Here is a 21,577-nt window from a genome sequence, read left to right as displayed (position 1 = left end):
TATGAGAAAACACATGGTGCTACTAAGGAAAACATCGAGGCATATATCATCCATTTTAATTGGTATGTGTGATACGGAAACAAAAAGGCTTTTAATTAAAGTTTCACTTGGTATGGAATGAGTAAAACTATTGATATGATAACATTAAAGTAAGCAACTTAATGTAAAAAATGTTATTTTTAAGCAGGAAAAATAATCTTAAAGATAAAGGATACCAATTAAAAACTGTTTGAGTTGTACTTTAGTAGTACAATGCAGAATTGTCTAGGGTATTACGTGGTTGGTCGGAAAGGAATGTATAAAAATTGCCTTTGCCTTCGGGTTCATCAAAAGCAGATAAATAATAACTGGATGAAAAATGAACTTCAAAATTGTTAACACATTTGTACCCATACTAAACATCATTTCATTTATTATTTGTGGTCTTATACTGTCTATACATGCATTCGATAAATTTCTCAACAATCATCTTCAAGTTATAAAAATGTATTTCTGATTACTTCTGACATCAGTGAGAACTAAGGTAGACAAAAATGCTAGAGTAACTCAGCGGGTGAGGCAGCATCTATGGAGCGAAGGAAACAGGCAATGTTTCGGGTCGAGACCCTTCTTCAGACTGATGTTAGGGTGCGGGGGGGGGGGGGGGGGGCGGGAAGAAGAAAGGAAGAGGTGGAGACAGTGGGCTGAGGGAGAGCTGAGAAGGGGAGGAGAAAGTAGGGACTACCTGAAATTGGAGAAGTCAATGTTCATACCGCTGGGGTGCAAACTGCCCAAGCAAAATATGAGGTGCTGCTCCAATTTACGGTGGGCCTCACTCTGGCCATGGAGCAGGCCCAAGCCAGAAAGGTCGGATTCGGAATGGGAGGGGGAATTGAAGTGCTGAGCCACCGGGAAATCGGGTGGGTTAGTGCGAACCGAGCGGAGGTGTTGGGCGAAGCGATCGCCAAGCCTACGCTTGGTCTCATTGATGTAGAGAAGCTGACATCAAGAGCAGCGAATGCAATAGATGAGGTTGGAGGAGGTGCAGGTGAACCTCTGCCACACCTGGAAAGACGGCTTGGGTCCTTGTAAGGAGTCAAGGGGGGAGGTAAAGCGACAAGTGTAGCATTTCCTGCGGTTGCAAGGGAAAGTGTCCGGAGAGGGGGTGGTTCGGGTGGGAAGGGACGAATTGACCAGGGAGTTACGGAGGGAGCGGTCTCTGCGGAAAGCAGACATGGGAGAAGATGGGAAGATGTGGCAAGTGGTGGGATCATGTTGGAGGTGGCGAAAATGTCGGAGGATTATTTGTTGTATGTGACGGCTGGTAGGGTGGAAGGTGAGGACAAGGGGGACTCTGCCCTTGTTACGAATGGGGGGATGGGGAGTGAGAGCAGAGTCATGGGGTATTGAAGAGACCCTGGTGAGAGCCTCATCTATAGTAGAAGAGGGGAACCCCCGTTCCCTGAAGAATGAGGACATTTCCGATGCCCTGGTGTGGAACACCTCATCCTGGGTGCAGATGCGGCGTAGACGGAGGAATTGGGAGTACGGAATGGAGTCCTTACAGGAAGCAGGGTGGGAAGAAGTGTAGTCCAGATAGCCATGGGAGTCAGTGGGTTTATAGTGGATGTCGGTCAGGAGTCTATCCTCTGCGATGGAGATAGTGAGGTCAAGAAATGGTAGGGAAATATCGGAAATGTTCCAGGTGTATTTGAGTGCCGGATGGAAGTTAGTGGTGAAGTGGATGAAGTCAGTGAGTTGTGTGTGGGTACAGGAGGTAGCACCAATGCAGTCGTCGATGTAGTGGAGGTAGAGTTCGGGGATAGGGCCACAGTACGCCTCAAACAAGGATTGTTCAACGTACCCTACAAAGAGGCAGGCATAGCTAGGGCCCATGCGCGTGCCCATGGCTACGCCTTGAATTTGGAGGAAATCGGAGGAGTCAAATGAAAAGTTATTAAGGGCACGGACCAGCCCCGCTGGGCGGAGGAGCGTATCAGTAGACGGGAATTGGTTGGTTCTCCGGTCGAGGAAGAAACGGAGGGCTTTGAGACCCTCCTGGTGGGGGATGGAGGTGTAGAGTGACTGGACATCCATGGTGAAGATGAGGGAATGGGGGCCCAGAAAACGGAAGTCCTGGAGTAGACGAAGAGTGTGTGAGGTGTCTTGAACATAGGTAGGGAGGGATTTAACCAGGGGGGATAGGATGGAGTCAAGGTATGTGGAAATAAGTTTGGTAGGACACGAATAGGCAGAAACAATGGGTCTGCCAGGACAGTCAGAACTAATGTAATTCTTGCAGGTATATTAGGCATTGGAGCTGGCAGGGATGGGCAGTGTGGTTATCTTGTATAGCGCATCATCAGGCATGTGGGAGTAAGAAAGCTTGGATAACTAGTGAAATTGAGAATCTGGTCAGGTAACAAAAAGGAGGCATGGGGCTGGTAAAGGCAGCTGTGATCATGTGTATCTCTGGATAAGTTTTGGGAACTGAGGAGGAACATTAAGAAATAAATCAGAAAGGCAAAAAGGGGGCAGGAGATAGCTCTGGCAGGTAATATTAAAGAAAATCCAAGAAGATTCTGTGTATATGGAAAGTGGGTTAATGAGCTAAATCTCCCAGCCTGATCAGATATATCTGTGGAAAGCTAAATTGCAGGCATCCTGTCTGAGATGTATTAGACATCATTATACACAGGTGGGTTGCCACAATACTGGAGGGGGGCTAATGTTGTGCTTGTATTTAAGTAAGTCTGCAAGGAAAGGCCTGGGAACTATAAACCAATGAGCTTAACATCTGTGGTAGGCAAGTTCCTGCAGAGAATTCTGAAGGATGGTTTTGTACATGGGAGATTGGGTCATGAATCTGATCCAATTTTTTTTTTTTTAACAAATATCCCTGATTTGACTTCCTAAAATGCTAGAACTTGCATATATCTGCAGTAAACTCAGCCCACTTGCCCAGCTGATCAAAATCCTGCTGTGATTTTTGATAACCATCTTCACGATCAATGACACCACCCACAGAGTCAACATTTCACTTTCAACCAGTTCTGATGAAAGATTTCTGACCTTAAATGTTGATTCCTTCCCCCCCTACTGATGCTGCCTGACCTGCTGAGTATTTCCAGTATTTTCTTTTTTCTGTTTGTGATATTATTTTGATTTGTCGATTACTTTGCCAACCTTAGAATGACTGGAAAACTGAAAGCTGAGATTACAAAACTGTTCTAGTATATAATGTCTTTATTTTCTAACTACACAAGCATTATCAGAAGTTTACAAATATTCTCTCAACAATGTTTCAAAAGCAATGCAATGACGTTTTTCTTTGGCAATAACAAAATGGAAAAATAAATGGAATAAATTTGTTGCCAAGGGAATTCCAGTATTTCTGATGGAGCCATGTTTGGGAAACTGAGATGAAGATGAGAAAAGCGTAGAAGCAACTTTGCCATGGCAGGTAATGAGGTTTCATTAATCTCCCCATAGCTGAGGCTATATCAGTGGAAAGACCTGAATACGGAGCAAGCTGTGTGTTTTTGTGTCACTGTTTGAGTATCAGGTGTTGTGTTAGTCAACTAATTCTTCATCGGTGAGGTACTGAGTGTCATAATGAAGACTGTTCCTTGTAGCAGGTCCAACCATCCCCTTCCCTGGTGGGTTTTTAGAATTGTTACTTTTTGCATTAATCAAGATGGATATTGATGGCTGTCTGGCACACTCCCTATTTTGCTGTTGTCATGTCGAGATAGATGGCTTGCTGCTTTTCTTCTGAGCCAAGCACCACAGGAAGCAAGTGTTTTCTTCTGGAGCTTTTACACCCAGTAGGTTGTGATTTAAATAAGTGTATAAAGTTTTGGTCAGATCTCAGGGGAAAAAAATTCCCATTGCACCACTGGTTCCTTGCCAATGTCCTCCTGTTAGTGTTCCTCCTAAGAGGACAGTTTCTTTAATTAAATGACAGGGTGTAAATTGTACTCACGGAATACTGCAATATTATTTTTGCCCCAAAGGTGTTTCTCAATGTCATTTCAAATTTTTCATAAAACCTTTATTTTTAATTGTGAGATAATAAATATGTGTATGCTCTCAAGATAAAAAGGTATACACAATCTACTCAAGTGAAAACCATTCCCGTCCTGTGAATCTTATGCTTCAATACATTGATGTCAATTTGGTTGTTACTTACTCAACAATAGCACACAAGATAATTGGGAATAAGAAAGGACTTTGGAGACTACTTACTGCATTCATGCAGTAAGCAGATAGAGTTGCATTATTTCACATCCAATTGTTGCTTAAATTAGTCCTGAGTTTGCCTCATTATTCCATCTGAATGTTGATACCTGTACTGCAGTTTTTCTGTGAAGAACTATTTCCTGATCTCTCTCTTGATGTTGCTTCTGCTGCTTTGAAACAGGACTTCTTACATCTATTGCCATGTCTAGACATTCACTGGGCCCAGGTGGAGTGTTTTCACTGTGGGGTGCACAGTTTCCCTTCGTGTGCTTTATGTAATGTTCAACCGTGCATGAGGATCAAAAGACCAGTCGTTGCAGACCTCATGTGTTTAAAAATGTCTTTCCTCCTCCATTTTATTCAGCAGACTATTGCAGATGGGAAACAAGTTCTCACATTGAACAAATTCTCCTTCAATCACCTTCTCCAGATCAAAGGTGCAGCTCTGAGAAATCACATGGATCCAGGATTCACCTCTAATTTTGTGGGGTGTGTGGAACAGCTCAAACCCACTCGTTTTCCAGTGCATAAACATCTGCTTTACATAGATATACATAGGGCGGCACAATGGAGCAGCTGGTAGAACTGCTGCCTCACAGTGGCTGAGATCTGGGTTCGATCCTGACTTCAGGTAATGTCTGTGAGGAGTTTGTACGTTCCCCCGTAACCGTGCGGGTTTCCTCCAGCTGCTCCGGTTTCTTCCCACATCCCATAGTGTGTAGGTTTGAAGGTAATTTGTGTGCACCTAGTGTGTGGGCAGTGGATCAGAAAGTGGAATAACACTGCATTAGTGTGAATGAGTGATCAATGGTCGGTGTGGACTCGGTTGGTCAAAGGACCTGTTTCCACATGTATCTCTAAACTAAACTCAACTAAACTCAACTAAATACATAGAACAATACAGGGAGAAACAGACCTAGAATGGCTGTGTCAAACATGATGCCGGGATAAACTAAACTCATCTACCTGCACATGATCTACATCTCTCCATTGCAAGCATCTCCCTGTGAGATATATGGTTTGTGCTCACAATCACTAACGCTCAAGCACCACAGCTCAAACCGCTGACGGCAAGCAAGGAGATCAGAGACTGCTGAAATCAGCAGGGTGCACCTTCCCTTCCTTTCGTGCCTCCGTCAAGCGGCCGGAGTGGCGATCGCGGACGAGCCCCCAACTTGTGAGATATATGGTTTGTGCTCACAATCACTACTCAGAGACTAAATCGTGGAAACAAGAAATGCTTTATTTGCGAGTCTGCAGAATCGGGTGCCTCTCCAAGTTGAGACACACCGAGCAAAGGAAAAACGTCTATTTTTATACAATTCAGTATACAGTCTTTATTGATCGGACGCCTCACTCGGACTACAATCACTCGGCCCCTCACAATGATGGTGGTTTAATCATCTTATCCCTCACATCCCTAAAAAGCCTCTTAAATGCCACCACGGTATCTGCCTCAATCAATACCCGCTCCAGCCAATGACCACCCTCGATGTAAAAAACCTGCCCAACATATATCCTTATATGTTATATAAGGATATATAGGGGGGGGGGGGGGGCACAGTGTGCAGCTGGTAGTGCTGGTGCCACAATCTCCCAGGGACCTAGGTTTGATCCTGATTTCGGGTGCTGTCTGTTTGGACGTTTTCCCTGTGACCACGTGGGTTTCCTCCAGGTGTTCTGGTTACCTCTCACATCGCAAATACGTGTGGGTTTGTAGGTTAATTGGCCTCTGCATATTGCCCCAAGTGTGTAGAGAGTGGGTGTGAAAGTGGGATAACTTAGAATTAGTGTGAAGGATTCAAATGATTGTGACTAAGCCTGGAATTGGGAACTGCGAGGAGCAACAATGGACTGAAAACTCAGGGAGGAATCTGAAGGTTGAATGTGGTGTACTGTGACTTAAATGAGGTACCATCCTGAGGACACAAACTAAAAGCAGTTAGAGCATGATTTATGGACTGGAGACTCGTGTTTAAGGGGATGTCACAGGCTGAGTATAGAGAAGGAATGGTGAAATTAACCTAGTTTAATTTCAGGACAAAGAGAACTGTTTGACATTTTGGAATGTTTGAACAGTTGTTAGGTTTCAAGCACATCAGATGAAATGCAACTGAAAATAAGAAATGCAGAAGGAAATTTCCTTATAGCAGGATGCTGATGTTAAGCTGGAAAGAGTGCATGAGTGCAGAGAAAATGTACAAGATGTTGCCAGGACCTGAGCGAAAGGGAGAGGTTGGGCAGGCTAGGACTTTATTCTTTGGAGCACAGGAGGACGAGGAGTGATCTTATAGAGGTGTACAAAATCATGAGGGAAATAGAAAGGGTAGATGCAGAGTCTATTACCCAGAGTAGGGGAATCAAAAAAACAGAGCTCATAGGTTTAAGTTGAGGGAGAAAAATTTAATAGGAATCTGAGGGGCACTTTTTTGCACAGATGATGGGTGGTATGTTGAACAAGCTGCAAGAGGAGGTACTTGAGGCAGGTACTCTAACAAAGTCAGTTGGACAGGTACATTGATAGACAAGTTATAGAGTGATCTGGGCCTAACGCAGTTATGTGGTCTGAGTGGAGACTGGGCATCTTGGTCAGCATGGGAAAGTTGGGCCAAAGGGCCTGTTTCCATGCTATATGACTGTGACTCTAAGGATGTTAAATATGTGGAGCAGAACATTGGCTGGATGGTATGACAAGGAACTGGACTATGTTTCCAAAAAGACTGAACAGGTTCTTGTTGACCAGTGGAAATGGAAAAAAGTGAAAGTGAATGCAAACACCTGAGCCAGAGACACAAGAGACTGCAGACGTTGGTATCTGGATCTAAAAACAAACTGTAGGGAGGAACTCAGCAGGTTAGGTGCCATCATGGAGGCAAAGATATGGTCAAAGTTTTAAGTGGAGACCCTGCATCAGAAACTGAAATATTATCCATCCGTCTGCTTCCACAGCCGCTGTCTGACCAGCTGAGTCTCTCCAACAGTCTGTTTTTTGCTCTAATACCTGGAACGGTTTAATAATTTGGTAGTGCAATCACTGGGCCCTCTGCTGTTGTGTTAAGTTCATAGGAGCGGTTCTGGGAACAATATACCATCTACAGTCCAGAGAGCAGGACACATGACCACACATGGGAATCATAAACAGCAAGACCAACTTATCCCAAAGCAGTCAACAAGTGTGACAGGAACCTTTGACAGAATCTATGCCTCACTGTGTACTCGTAAGGTCGATAGGAATTACTGCATTGCTCTTGCTATCATGGTGGTTCAGTTCAGCTCACTCTGAGTAACCGGATTTTTACACCTGGGGTGCTGTGTTAACGTTAACTGTGTTAACAGGGACAAGCAGCAATATTTCAATTTTATTGAAAAAATTCCTGCCATTGGGTTTATCCTGTCATTTTTACAATATTTCTGTCAGCACATTATTAAAGATTCCAAGGTACATATGCTAACATAAACAGGGTTACACTTTCGTTCCGCCTGGCCAGATTATATCACCAGCACATATTTGTTGGTGCTGGAGAGGTATCAACTATAAAGTCTCAGTGTTTACATGACCACCCTAATCAGGTGCAGCAGATTTTAATGGATGATATCTCCACCTAATAATTCTATTTAGAGTGTAATTTACGTCATTGAACTGATCTTTGGAATCAACATAATAGTTCAAGAAACAAATGATCTCTTTCATCAAATTGTCAAATTTGCTTTGAGAATAATTAAACCAGCATATTAAAAAAAATATGAAACACCAACAATGCCCATGATGTAAAGATTATATTTTGAGCATTCATGAAAGCTTTCTGCCATGTACTTCTGTAGATTGCTGACAAACCACTCAGATGATGAAGTCATGGTCCAAACATGGGACCAAGAGCTGAATTACAGAGGAGAGTGAGAGTGAAAGCCCTTGGCATCAATGCAGTATCTAGCTGAATGTGGTATCAAAAACTTTGATTAAAACTGCAGTCGTTGTGCATGGTGTCAGATTAGGAAAAGGGAAAGTGCAACGAGAACTACAGTGCACTCAGAAAGTATTCAGACGCCTTCACTCTTTCCACATTTTGTTACGTTACAGCCTTATTCTAAAATGGATTAAATCCATTTTTTTTTAAAGTCATCAATCTACACAAAATACCCCATAATGAAAAAGCGAAAACAGGTGTTTAGAAATTTTTGCTAAGTAATTAAAAATAAATAACTGAAATATCACATTTATATGTATTCAGACCCTTTGCTATGACACTCAAAATTGAGCTTAGGTGCATTATGTTGCCAATGATTATCCATGAGATGTTTCTACAACTTGATTGGAGTCCACCAGTGGTAAATGTAATTGATTGGACATGATTTGGAAAGGCACACACTGTCTATATAAGGTCCCACAGTTGCCAGTGCATGTCAGAGTAAAAACCAAGCCATGAAGACAAAGGAATTGTCCGTAGACCTCCAAGACAGGATTGTGTCGAGACGCAGGTATGGGGAAGGTTATAAAACAATTTCTGCAGCATTGCAGGTCCCGAAGAGCGCAGTGGCCTCTGTCATTCTTAAATGGAAGAACCTTAGAACCACCAGGACTCTTCATAGAGCTGTCTGCCCGGCCAAACTGAGCAATCGGGGAGAAGGGCCTTGGTCAGGGAGGTGACCAAGAACCCGATGGTCACTCTGACAGAGCTCCAGAGTTCCTCTGTGGAGATGGGAGAACCTTCCAGAAGGACAACTATATCTGCAGCACTCCACCAATCAGACCTTTATGGTAGAGTGGCCAGACGGAAGCCACTCCTCAGTAAAATGCACATGACAGCCCACTTGAAGTTTGCCAAAAGGCACCTAAAGTACTCTCAGACCATGAGAAACAAGATTCTCTGGTCTGATGAAACCAAGATGGAACTGTTTGGCCTGAATGCCAAGCATCACATCTGGAGGAAACCAGGCACCGCTCATCACCTGGCCAATACCATACCTATGGTGAAGTATGGTGGTGGTCGCATCATGCTGTGGGGATGATTTTTAGCAGCAGGAACTGGGAGACTAGTCAAGATCGAGGGAAAGATGAACGGAGCAAAGTAGAGAGAGATCCATGATGAAAGCCTGCTCCAGAGCATTCTGGACCTCAAACTGGGACAGAGGTTCACCTTCCACCAGGACAACGACCCTAACCATAGAGCCAAGTCAATGCAGGCGTGGCTTCATGACAAGTCTGTAAATGCCCTTGAGTGGCCCAGCCAGTGCCCGGACTTGAACCCGATCGAACATCTCTGGAGGGACCTGAAAGTAGCTGTGCATCAATGCTCCCCATCCAACCTGACAGAGCTTGAGAGGATCTGCAGAGAAGAATGGGAAAAATTATCCAGATACAGGTGTGCTAAGCTTGTGGCATCATACCCAAGAAGACTTGAGGCTGTAATCACTGCCAAAGGTGCCTCAAAGTACTGAGTAAAGTACCCAGTGAATTGTGAATCTGTGGAATTCTCCGCCACCGAAGGAAATGGAGGCCAATTTACTGGATGTATTCAAGAGAGAGTTGGATATAGCTCTTAGGGCTAACAGAATGGGCATATGGGAAGAAAGCAGGAACGGGGTCCTGATTCTGGATGATCAGCCATGATCATATTGAATGGAGGTGCTGGTTCGAAGGACTGAATCTATGTTTCTATTGTTGTGGTTATTGTAGATTCCAGCCACAAGAACAAGTATCAATCAGGTTTACGTACTGAGCCCAACCATCTTCAGCTGCTTCCTTCGGTCACAAGAGCAGATGTGGGAGTGTTTGCTCGTAATGGCACAACGTGCAATTCCATTCACAGCTCTTCAATTGGAGTAACCCATGGCAACATGCAACAAGATCTGGACCCCATTCTGGCACAGGTTGATGTGGCACCACATTTATAACACAAAATGCCAGGCAATCACCATTTCCAGAGGAAATCTAACCACTTACCAGTGATATTCAATGGCTTTGTCAATGTACCCAACATCAATATCCTGGGGGCGGGGGAGGGGGGGGGGGCTTACCTTTGACCTGCACTGGAATAGTCCTGGCCCATAAATACCACAGGTGGCACAGTGACACTGCTGGTAGAGCTGCTGCCTCACATTACTAAAGACCCGGGTTCCAAAGATCCTATAGCGGATCTCCACTATAGGATCTTTGCCGGGTTCAATCCTGACTGAGTTTGCACTTTCACCCTGTGGCTACATGGGTTTCCTTCAGCTGCTCCAGTTTCGTCCTGCAACCAAAAGAAAGGGTGATCAATGATCAGCCATGGACATGGTGGGGCGAAGGGCCTGTTTCCATGCTGTATCTCTAAAACTAAAAACTAAAACTAAACCACAACTGTAAAAGCAGATCATAAACTTGATATCATATGACAAGTGACATTCCAAACACTTTCCACCAACTACAAGGTGCCAGTCAGAAGCATGTTAGAATACAGTTCACTTGATTAGATGAAAACACTGTCAACAAGTCTCGAGACATGTAATAATTTCTGATAAAAGGTTGTCTGCGTTATTGACATGCCATCGGAAACAGTCAGTGCCTTTATCAGTAGTGCACAGTGGTTGCAGACCTGACTACGTATAAATTGTACTGCAATAGGTCGCTTAGACTACTCGAATGGTATTATGAGCGTTCCTTCACTGGAAGGACAACAGTTTCTCAACAGACACCTTCTCTAGGCAATTAGGGGTTGGCAATAAATATAACTGGCATTGTCAGTGATATCCAGCTTGAAGACTGAAGTAAAACACAGCAACAAAGAAATCATTGGGAAAATTGAAATTGATGGTAATTTGAAGCATGGCTCTCACCAAATATTCAATCAATGATCATGAACTTCCAGTGATTCAGGTTTTAGTGATTAATTATAGAGGATAGTTTTGCATGGTTTTCAGTTTGGGTAGGGGCTATAAAGATGACAAGGCGAACCCTCATTGCAATGACCTCAGGTATTACTTGCTCCTGGAAAGGGATGCCTCCTTTCTATCCATGTCTATTTCCTACCAAATACATATGTCATCGATCATTCACTGCAATACAAGATGCAACATAATTGTCTAACGTACTGTCTGATTCAATCAAGCTGGATTTACTTGAGAATTCAACATAATCCCCCATAGGTGTTGTCCACCATCCCTTCAATCTGATTGTATTACATCATGTTTTGACCTGTAGGTGGAAGGATTGGTAAGCAGTTTCTTGAGCCTGTTACTTTCAATCCTCACAGCAACAATAACTACAACCTGCATTTATCGGGAGAGTTATTGTAGAAATATTTTAAAGGAGTTTATATGCAAAATTTGTGAGGTATTCTTCTTTGTGAGGTTTACAGAGATGGGCCCAAGTTTGCATGATGCCAAAAGCCTCAACAATTCTTTATTTGATTTTGAATGTGGGATCTTGCCATCCATAATTTTCCTTAATTCCAATACTGGTCATTATTAATATATGTACTAATTGGCTCTTCAGTTCATAAATGTCACACTCTAGGGACGCTGCACAGTCTACACAAGAAAGGCAGTTACAAACAATATATTAATTGGACACATTTTATGAACATTTCTTTTTGTTCTCCAGGTGTAGTGTGATTTTAAAATTGAAGACCCAATGAATTGGAGAGGCTGGAATATTGAGCAACAAAACAAAGTGCTGGACAAACAGTGGGTCAGGCAGCATTTGTGCAGGGAATGAACATGTGATATTTCAGTTTGGGACCCATCTTAAGTTCGAAGAAGGGTTGTGACCTGTAACATTGCCTGTCCATTCCCTGCACAGATGCTGCCAGATGCAATGAGTTCCTCCTGCACTTAATGTTTTGTGATTTTAAAGCTGTCAGTAACAAATGATTGATCAGTTGCTGAAATGTGATATAGTTTGAAAATGCTGATCAATGCAATTGTCTTGACCTGGTGTAGTTGATTCTACTGGAGGATTTGTCCAAATATTTCATACTGCGTGTTCATTAGTTTTTACCTACTTATCCAATGAGTGGATTTGCTTCTTGATGGAATTGGGTCACTGAAATATTAAAGCTGATCGATACTATGAATTTACACTGTTTATTTCAGATCATTGTTTTTACTCTCCGGGGTTTTCTGAGGTATGTTTATTGAAAATGTGCAGGGACGAGATCTAGATTCGGAATCTCAATATGTTACTGAGGAAGCAGTGCATTGTTTAAAATAAGGTATTACTCTTCATGAATTTGTCAAACCCTGTAACCTCTTTCAACCAATAATGTCGCATTCCTCTCATTTTGTTAAAATTATTTTTTAAATATCATAAACACGTGGAGTTATAGAGCTAAACAGGAAATGGGCCCTTCAGCCCAACTCATCCATACTGACCAAGTCACCCAGCCAGCTAACCCCACTTACATGCAGCCTGGCCCATAAAACCTCTCCTATCAATGTACCTGTCTTGTGTCTTGCATGCCTCCACTACTTCACCTGGCAACTCATTCTATATTCTCACTGTGTGAGAACATTTCCCCTCAGGTCCCTTTTTCTTCTCACCTTAAACCAATGCCCTCTAGTTTTAGACTGTCTGACCCTGGGGAAAAGTCTGTAGCTATTCACCTTACCTATGACCCCCATGATTTTATAAACCTCCATAAGGTCACCCCTCAGCCTCCTATGCTTCAGGAAAAGGTGTCCCAGCCTATCCAGTCTCTTCTTATAACTAAAACCCTTCAGGTATAGTAACATCCTAGGTCATTTTTGCATCCTAATGTTTATTAATACTTTCCATAATAAATTGGCACAGTGGTGCAGCTGGTGGAGCTGCTGCCTCTTAGCGCTAGAGATCCGAGTTCGATCCTGACCTCAGGTGCTGTCGGTGCAGAGTTCGTACATTCTTGACCTGTGACCTCGTGTGTTTTCTCTGGGTGCTCCAGTTTCCTCCCATGTACCAAAGACATACAGGTTTGGAAGTTAATTGCCTTCCATAAATTCCCCCGAATGTGTAAAAGGGGAAACTGGGATAACACCGAACTAGTGTACTGGTGATCAATGCAAGGTGCAGACTCAGTGGGCCGAAGGGTTTGTTTCCACGCTGTATCTCTAAACTAAGTTAGATTGAGCAACAGCTCTTTGTAGCACAGCTCTGCAACTTGTAAACGCTCCTTGGATTTTTTTTGTTACATTTGTCTTTTTGTGATAATAATCTTAGATACAGACATCATGATGCACAGAGTCTCTTGCCCAGAGTAGGGGGATTGAGGACCAGAGGACATAGCTTCAAGGTGAAGGTAAAAAGGTTTAATAGGAATCTGATGGGTAACTTTTTCACACAAAGGGTGGTGGGTGTATGGAACAAGCTGCCAGAGAAGGTAGTTGAGGCAGGGACTATCCCAACATTGAAGAAACAGTTAGACAGGTACATGGATAGGATAGGTTTGGAGGGATATGGACCAAACGTGGGCAGGTGGGACTAGTGTAGCTGGTTGTGGGATAAATTACAGATGGTGATGTGTCAGAGTATAGAAGTGACATCGACCGACTGACCAAATGGTGCAGGCACAACAACCTGGCTCAATATCAGTAAAACCAAAGAACTAATTGTGGACTTTGGAAGAGGAAGGTTGAGGACCCACAATCTTGTTTACATCAATGGGACGATGGTGGAGAGTCAAAAACTTCAAATTCCTGGGCATGCATATTTCCGACGATCTTTCCTGGACCCAGCACTCTGATGCAATTATAAAGAAAGCACATCAGCGCCTCTACATCCTGAGAAGATTACGGAGGTTCACTATGTCAAAAAGGATTCTCTTGAACTTCTACAGGTGCACAGTAGAGAGCATACTGATCGGTTGCATCATGGCCTGGTTTGGCAACTTGAACGTCCAGGAGCGGAAAAGACTGCAAAAAGTTGTGAACACTGCCCAGTCCATCACCGGCTCTGACCTCCCCACCATCGAAGGGATTTATCGGAGTCGCTGCCTCAAAAAGGCAGCCAACATCATCAGAGACCCACACCATCCTGGCCACACACTCATCTCACCACTGCCATCGGGAAGAAGGTGCAGGAGCCTGAGAACTGTAAGGTCCAGGTTAAGGAACAGTTCCTTCCCTACAGCCATCAGGCTATTAAACACTACAACCTCATAAGCTCTGAACTACAATAGGCTATTATTATTATTGTTATTATTATTGCACTGTTATTGTTTGTTATGTGAGTAAGTATGCATGTATATATGTGTACATATAGGTATAAGTTTATACTGTATATATATGAGTGTGTGAGTATGTGTGTATATATACACACTGAACTTTTTTTTTCTCTTGTTTATCATATTATTTATTATGATTACATATTCTGTTCTTCTTCTTTTTCTTTCGTGTGGCGTGCACAGCTTAAAGTTGTAGGATTCTATTTGATCTTCCGTTTGTGCACGTCGAGTTGATTGCATTAGTCGAAGCAGTGCGGGCCACGTGAAGGTTGCATCTTCCACCCCACATATTCTGTTGTGCTGCAGCAAGGAAGAATTTCATTGTTCTATCTGGGACATATGAGAATAAAACACTCGTGACTTGACATGTTAGTCGGTGTGGGCAAGTTGGACCGAAGGGCCTGTTTGCACATTCTATGACTCTATGAAAATGTTGGGTCAGCACAGTGGAACAGCTGGTAGCACTGTGGTCTCACTGCACCAGAGAATCATGTTCGATCCTGATCTCAGGTGCTGACTGAGTGAAGTTTGCATGTTTGCCTGTGAACTCGGGGGTTTCCTTCAGTGCTAAGACAAGCGGATTTGTAGGTTAATTGCCTCTAGTGTGTAAGGGAGTGGATGCAAAAGTGAGATAACATAGAACTCGTGTTAATGGATAATTGTTGGTCAGTGTGGATTTGGTGGGTCGAAGGCCCTGTTTCCATGCTAATCTTTCAATCAATTGAATCAAAACATTGGTTGGAAAGTATCGGCATACACTGATTTTAGAAGATATTGGACAATTATGTGACAATGTGTTCAAGCTTGATCAATACAATCCCTGGGGCTTGGAAAATGTTTCCTTTTCTTGCACATTCCACTGATGAGAATTTGCACTCCCTATCTACTTGTACATGAGGCTACTTGAAAACCCAATGGAACATCTTGTTTCAGTGGACATACACAAATTTCAGGTTACTTTCAAGATGAGGAATACAAGATGTAGATTTTAAACTTGGATACGTACAACCATTTTCTCTATTGCATTCATGCAAATAATTCAACAGTGCAGTGAATTGGAAATGATGTGGTCAATTAGGATTCCAATCAATTGTAAATTATACTGGGATCAGGCATGTGTTTTGAATTTAATACCAGATTAAGAATTGGGTTGCATAGTGATGCATCTTGTTTTTATAACGTGAACCAGATAATTTACAAATGGCTCTAATAAATGAGCTCACGTGAGATAAAAGAGTTGATTTTACCGTAATTACCTTGGTGTAAATTACAGACAAAATTCTTATAGCAAAATAGTGGCTTTACCTCTAGATCCCAGTCAATAGGACTAGTAGATTGTCACATAGCCCATAGGGACTTTAAGTTAATGTAGTTTATTAGGAGGAAACATTTGGTTAGTGTGTGATTAAAAAGAGCTGATTACAAAGGGCCAATTGCTTGTCCTTAATAGAGAATATTTATTCTCTGTGGGAAGCTAAATAAGAAATTATAAGTGTCCTGGCTGAATCATTATTAGATGCAGATGAGGTGCCTGAAGACTGGCTAATGTTGTGCTTCTATTTAAGAAGGGCTGTGAGGAAAAGCCTGAAGAGGGATAATGGATTTTCTCAACGGTAGAAGTATCCAAGTTAAAATAGGGTCAGACATCTCTAGTAAATGTGTAGTCGAGAATGGAACTCCCCAGGGAAGTGCGATAAGCCCGATCCTATTCTCAGTCATGATCAATGATATATTTGCAAACATTCAACCAGAGATGGGGCGATCGCTCTTTGCAGATGATGGCAGCCTATGGAGAAGGGGGAGGCATATAGATTTTATCGTGGAAAAAGTACAGCAAGGGATAGCTCAGGTGGAAGAGTGGGGAGGGAAATGGGGTTTTAAATTCTCTATAGAGAAGACAAAGACAATGGTTTTGACAAGGAAGAAAATTAAAGAGGATGTCCAGTTAAAACTATACGGCAACAATTTGGAAAGAGTTAAAGATTTCTGCTTCCTGGGGGTTCATTTTGACTCCAGATTAACATGGAGGAACAAAAGAACAAACAACTATTTGACAGTATATACAGTGGAACTGTACGCTATTTTGATGGCAGTTCGGTGGATGGAACAGGTGCAACCATGTAAAGTAGTAATATGTAGCGACTCATTATCTGCAATCCAGAGTATTGGGTCTGGTGCATCCCATAGGCGGCCTGACTTAGTTTATGAAATCCTGCTACTATTAAGCCAAGTGACAAGGAGGGGCAGTGACGTGACTTTGTTGTGGGTCCCAGCACACATTGGTGTTCTAGGGAATGAAAAGGTGGATAAATTGGCAAAGGAGGCTGTAAAAAAAAAGAAACATAGAGGTAAACTTACAACTATCCAAATCTGAAGGAAAACACATTGTGTGGAAGAAAATAAATCAGGAATGGCAACAATACTGGGAACAGGAGACAAAGGGGAGACACCTCTATTCGCTACAAAACAGAGTGGGCATTACAGCAAGAAGAGGGGGGAACAGGAGAGAACAGGTAGTATTAACAAGATTGAGGATAGGACACACTCACCTGAACAGCACATTAAAAATATTGGGAAAACACCCTACTGGGCTGTGTGAGGAATGCCATCAACCAGAAACAGTTCAGCATGCCCTAGTTGCATGTAGGAGATATGAGACAGAAAGAGGATTTATGATCATTGAAATGCGGAAAATTGGATTGACAGAAATATCAGTAAAGAACATTCTAGAGTGTGGAGGGAAAGGAAAAGGAATAAAGTTGTTGTTTGATTTCTTGAGGGCCTCTGGGCTTATAAAAAGGATCTAATATAAAGACATAAGTACTGTGGAATGAAGCCAGAAGGTGGCAGCAATGCAACATTGCGGATGCCGGCTGCCGTAAAACTCCAAAGAAGAAGAAGAAGAAGAAAGCCTGAAGAGGATAGTCCAGTGAGCCTAATATCTGCGGTATGCATGTTATTGGAGAAGATTCTGAGGGATTAGTATATATGCATTTGGATTGTCAGCATGGTGTTTTATGTGTGAGATCGTGCCTTATGAATCTGATTACATTTTTTTAAGTAACCAAAAATGTTGATGAGGGCAAACCATGGGATCCAGGGAGAGCTAGCTGACTGGATAGAGAATTAGTTTCATGGAAGGAAGCCGAGATGGTGGAAGGTTGTTTTTCAGACTAGAGGCCGGTGATTAGTGGTGTGCCTCAGGGGTCGGTGCTGGGCCCATTAGTGTTTGTATCAACCATTAGTGGTTTATATCAATGATTTGAATAAGAATTTAGAAGGCATGATTAGTAACTTTGTGGGTGACACTAAATTGGGTGGCATTGTAGATTGCAAAGATGGTTATCAAAAATTACAGCAGGATCTTGACACATTGGACAAGGGAGATGAGGAATGGTTAATGGTGTTTGATGCAAATAAGTGTAAGGTGGAGTATTTTGGGAAGTCAAACCAGAGCATGACCGTCTCAGTGAATGGCAGGGCCAGAGGAGTGTTGTAGAACAGAAGAATCTCGGAGTGCAGGTACATAGTTCCTTTAAAGTGGCATCACAGGTAGAGAGGGTGATTAAGAAGGCTGGTACATTGGCCTTCAGTAGTCAGGGTATTGAGTATAGAAGTCGGGGTATTGGTGATGCTGCATTTGGAGTATGTGTTCAGTTTTAGTCACACTGCTGTAGGAAGGATGTTGTTAAACAGGAAACAATGCACTGAAGATTTATGATGATGTTGCCAGAACTTGAGGGCCTGAGGTATAGGAAGAGGTTGGGCAGGCTAGGACTTTATTATTTGGAATGCTGGAGGATGAGGAGTGATCATAGAGGTGTGTGAGTTCATGAGCCAAGTTAAACCAATCCCTTCTGCCTGCATTTGATCCATATACCTCCATTCCCTCTGCCATTTTTAAGGCAGAAATAGATAGATTCTTTATTAGTATGGGTGTCGGGGGACACGCTGAGTCTTTTTGTGTCTATCCACCTTTTTGTGTCTATCTTCCTGTAATTGGGTGACTAGAACTGCACACAATAGTTCAAATGCAGCCCAGCTGAAGGTTTATCATCCTCTGCTCAGTCCGTCTTAACCTACCTGATCGTCCGGTGGCTCATCACTTCAACTCCCCCTCCCATTCCCAATCTGACTTTTCTGTCCTGGGCCTCCTCCATTGTCAGTGTGGCCCAGCGCAAATTGGAGGCACAGCACCTCATATTTTGCTTGGGTAGTTTACACCCCAGTGGTATGAACATTGACCTCTCTAAATTCAGATAGCCCTTGCTTTCTCTCTCCATCCCCTTCCCCTTCCCAGTTCTCCCACTAATCTTACTATCTCTGATTACAATTCTATCTTTGTCCCCTCCCCTGACATCATTCTAAAGATTCAGATTCAGATTCAGATTCAATTTTAATTGTCATTGTCAGTGTACAGTACAGAGACAACGAAATGCATTTAGCATCTCCCTGGAAGAGCGACATAGCAAATGATTTAAATAAATAATAATAAGTGATAATAAGTGTCCGGGGGGTGGGGGGGTGATTGGCAGTCACCGAGGTACGTTGTTGAGTAGAGTGACAGCCGCCGGGAAGAAGCTGTTCCTGGACCTGCTGGTTCGGCAACGGAGAGACCTGTAGCGCCTCCCGGATGGTAGGAGGGTAAACAGTCCATGGTTGGGGTGAGAGCAGTCCTTGGCGATGCTGAGCGCCCTCCGCAGATAACGCTTGCTTTGGACAGACTCAATGGAGGGGAGCGAGGAACCGGTGATGCGTTGGGCAATTTTCACCACCCTCTGCAATGCCTTCCGGTCGGAGACAGAGCAGTTGCCATACCATACTGTGATGCAGTTGGTAAGGATGCTCTCGATGGTGCAGCGGTAGAAGTTCACCAGGATCTGAGGAGACAGATGGACCTTCTTCAGTCTCCTCAGGAAGAAGAGACGCTGGTGAGCCTTCTTGATCAGAGTTGAGGTATTGTGGGTCCAAGAGAGGTCATCGGAGATGTTGACTCCCAGGAACCTGAAGCTAGAAACACGTTCCACCTCCGTCCCGTTAATGTGGATGGGGGTGTGCGTGCCGCCCCTGGACTTCCTGAAGTCTACAATGAGCTCCTTGGTCTTCTTGGAGTTAAGGGCCAGGTTGTTGTCAGCGCACCATGCTGCTAAGTGCTGGACCTCCTCCCTGTAGGCCGACTCATCGTTGTTGCTGATGAGGCCAATCACCGTTGTATCATCTGCATACTTGATGATGGTGTTAGTACCATGTACAGGTGTGCAGTCATAGGTGAAGAGGGAGTAGAGGAGGGGGCTCAGCACACAGCCCTGTGGAACGCCGGTGTTCAGGGTGAGGGTTGAAGAGGTGTGCTTGTCTAACCTAACAGACTGGGGTCTGTTGGTTAGAAAGTCCAGTATCCAGTTGCAGAGGGAGGGGTCGATGCCCAGGTTACCGAGTTTGGTGATCAGTTTTGATGGTATAATGGTGTTGAATGCTGAGCTGTAATCGATGAACAGCATTCTTACGTAAGTGTCTCTGTTGTCGAGGTGGGAGAGGGCGGAGTGAAGTGCCGTTGAGATGGCATCCTCCGTACTCCTGTTCTTGCGGTAGGCAAACTGATAGGGATCCAGTGTGGGGGGTAGGCAGCTTTTGAGGTGTGCCAGGACCAGCCTCTCGAAGCACTTGGTGATGATGGGGGTAAGTGCAACTGGGCGGAAGTCGTTGAGGCTTGCCGCAGTGGAGTGTTTTGGCACTGGCACGATGGAGGTGGATTTAAGGCACGTGGGGACAACTGCTTGGGCAAGTGACAGGTTGAAGATGTCAGTCCAGACGTCTGTCAGCTGCGCAGCACAGGCCCTGAGCACGCGCCCGGGGATGCCGTCAGGGCCAGCAGCTTTACGTGCATTAGTCCTACTCAGTGCCACGAATACGTCGTAGGGGGTGAGTGTGAGGGGTTGGTGATCGGCAGGTAGCACAGCCTTGATGGCTGTCTCTAGATTGTCCCTGTCGAAGCGGCCATAGAAGTGGTTAAGCTCCTCAAGGAAGGAGGCGTCGCTGGATGTGGGGGTGGTGTTGGAGGGTCTGTAGTCCGTGATGGCCTGGATGCCTTGCCACATGCGTCGGGGGTCGGAGTTGTTGTTGAAGTGCTCCTCAATCCTGAGCTTATGGCAGTGCTTGGCCTTCTTGATGCCCCTCTTCAGGGTCTCAACCTGAAACGTCGCCCATTCCTTCTCTCCAGAGATGCTGCCTCACCCGCTGAGTTACTCCAGCATTTTGTGTGTACCTTCGAAGGTTTAGAAACATGCATTAAGACATCCTATACTCAAAGCCCCTGTACTCAATGCTCAATGTATTTATTTGTCTGAAATGTGCAGTTATCTCCTATGATCGGGACAAAATATCTCCACCTGTTTGCTGTGTCTTGAAATACATCAAATATCACGTTGGGTGATTCAATTTAACACCATGAAATTCTTGCAATACAAGTGATACATCTAAGTGAGAGACAAACGTCAGACCCTGCTAAATAACAAATTCTGATCCAGGTATGCTCACTTTAGAGCAGAAGCATCCTTAGGGTGAAAAGCAACATTATATTGGCTAATTAATATTCAGGTTCCTGGGTGAGCACGTCTCTATAGAGCTATCCTGAGTCCAGCGCATTAATGCCGTCACAGAAAGCTCCTAAATGCCTTCACTTATTATTGATGTTTAATGTTTTATGTGTCATTCCTAACTGTCACTGTATGCCATGTTGTCACTTGCGGGCGGAGCACCAAGGCAAATTCCTTGTATGTGAATACTTGGCCAATAAACTTATTCATTCACTTCCCTGGAAGATTAAGGAGTTTTGGTATGTCGCCGAGTAGTCTATTGAACGTCGACAGGTTTAGGCTAGAGGGCATACTGACTGGTTGCATCACGGCCCGGTTCAGTAACTAGAACACCCAGGAAGGAAGGAGGCTGCAGAAAGTGATAGACTTTGTCTGTCAATCATCGGTATTGACCTCCTCATCACCGAAGGGATCTACTGGTGCGCTGCCTCAAGAGATCTAACACCACCCTGGCCACATTCTCATCTTGCTGCCACCATTGGGAGGGAAGTACAGGAGTCCGTAAACCATTTGCGTACAGTTTTGGTCTCCTAATTTATTGCGTACAGTTTTGGTCTCCTAATCTGAGGAAAGACATTCTTGCCATAG

At 43.8% G+C, this 21,577-nt stretch overlaps 1 long non-coding RNA gene across 1 annotated transcript; it reads left to right on the top strand.

Annotated features, from left to right (window-relative positions):
- The first annotated feature begins 845 nt into the window (after positions 1–845).
- LOC116980176 lies at positions 846–19,682 on the top strand. Its single transcript, XR_004413875.1, has 3 exons — positions 846–1,067; positions 11,959–11,962; positions 19,673–19,682. It is a non-coding gene; the product is annotated as an uncharacterized LOC116980176 (long non-coding RNA).
- The last annotated feature ends 1,895 nt before the right edge of the window (positions 19,683–21,577 follow it).

The sequence above is a fragment of the Amblyraja radiata genome, chromosome 13, assembly GCF_010909765.2.
Source record: "Amblyraja radiata isolate CabotCenter1 chromosome 13, sAmbRad1.1.pri, whole genome shotgun sequence".
NCBI classification, from domain to species: Eukaryota; Metazoa; Chordata; class Chondrichthyes; order Rajiformes; family Rajidae; genus Amblyraja; species Amblyraja radiata.
Note: the sequence above shows the minus strand (reverse complement) of the source record. Positions and strands in the feature narration are given on the sequence as shown.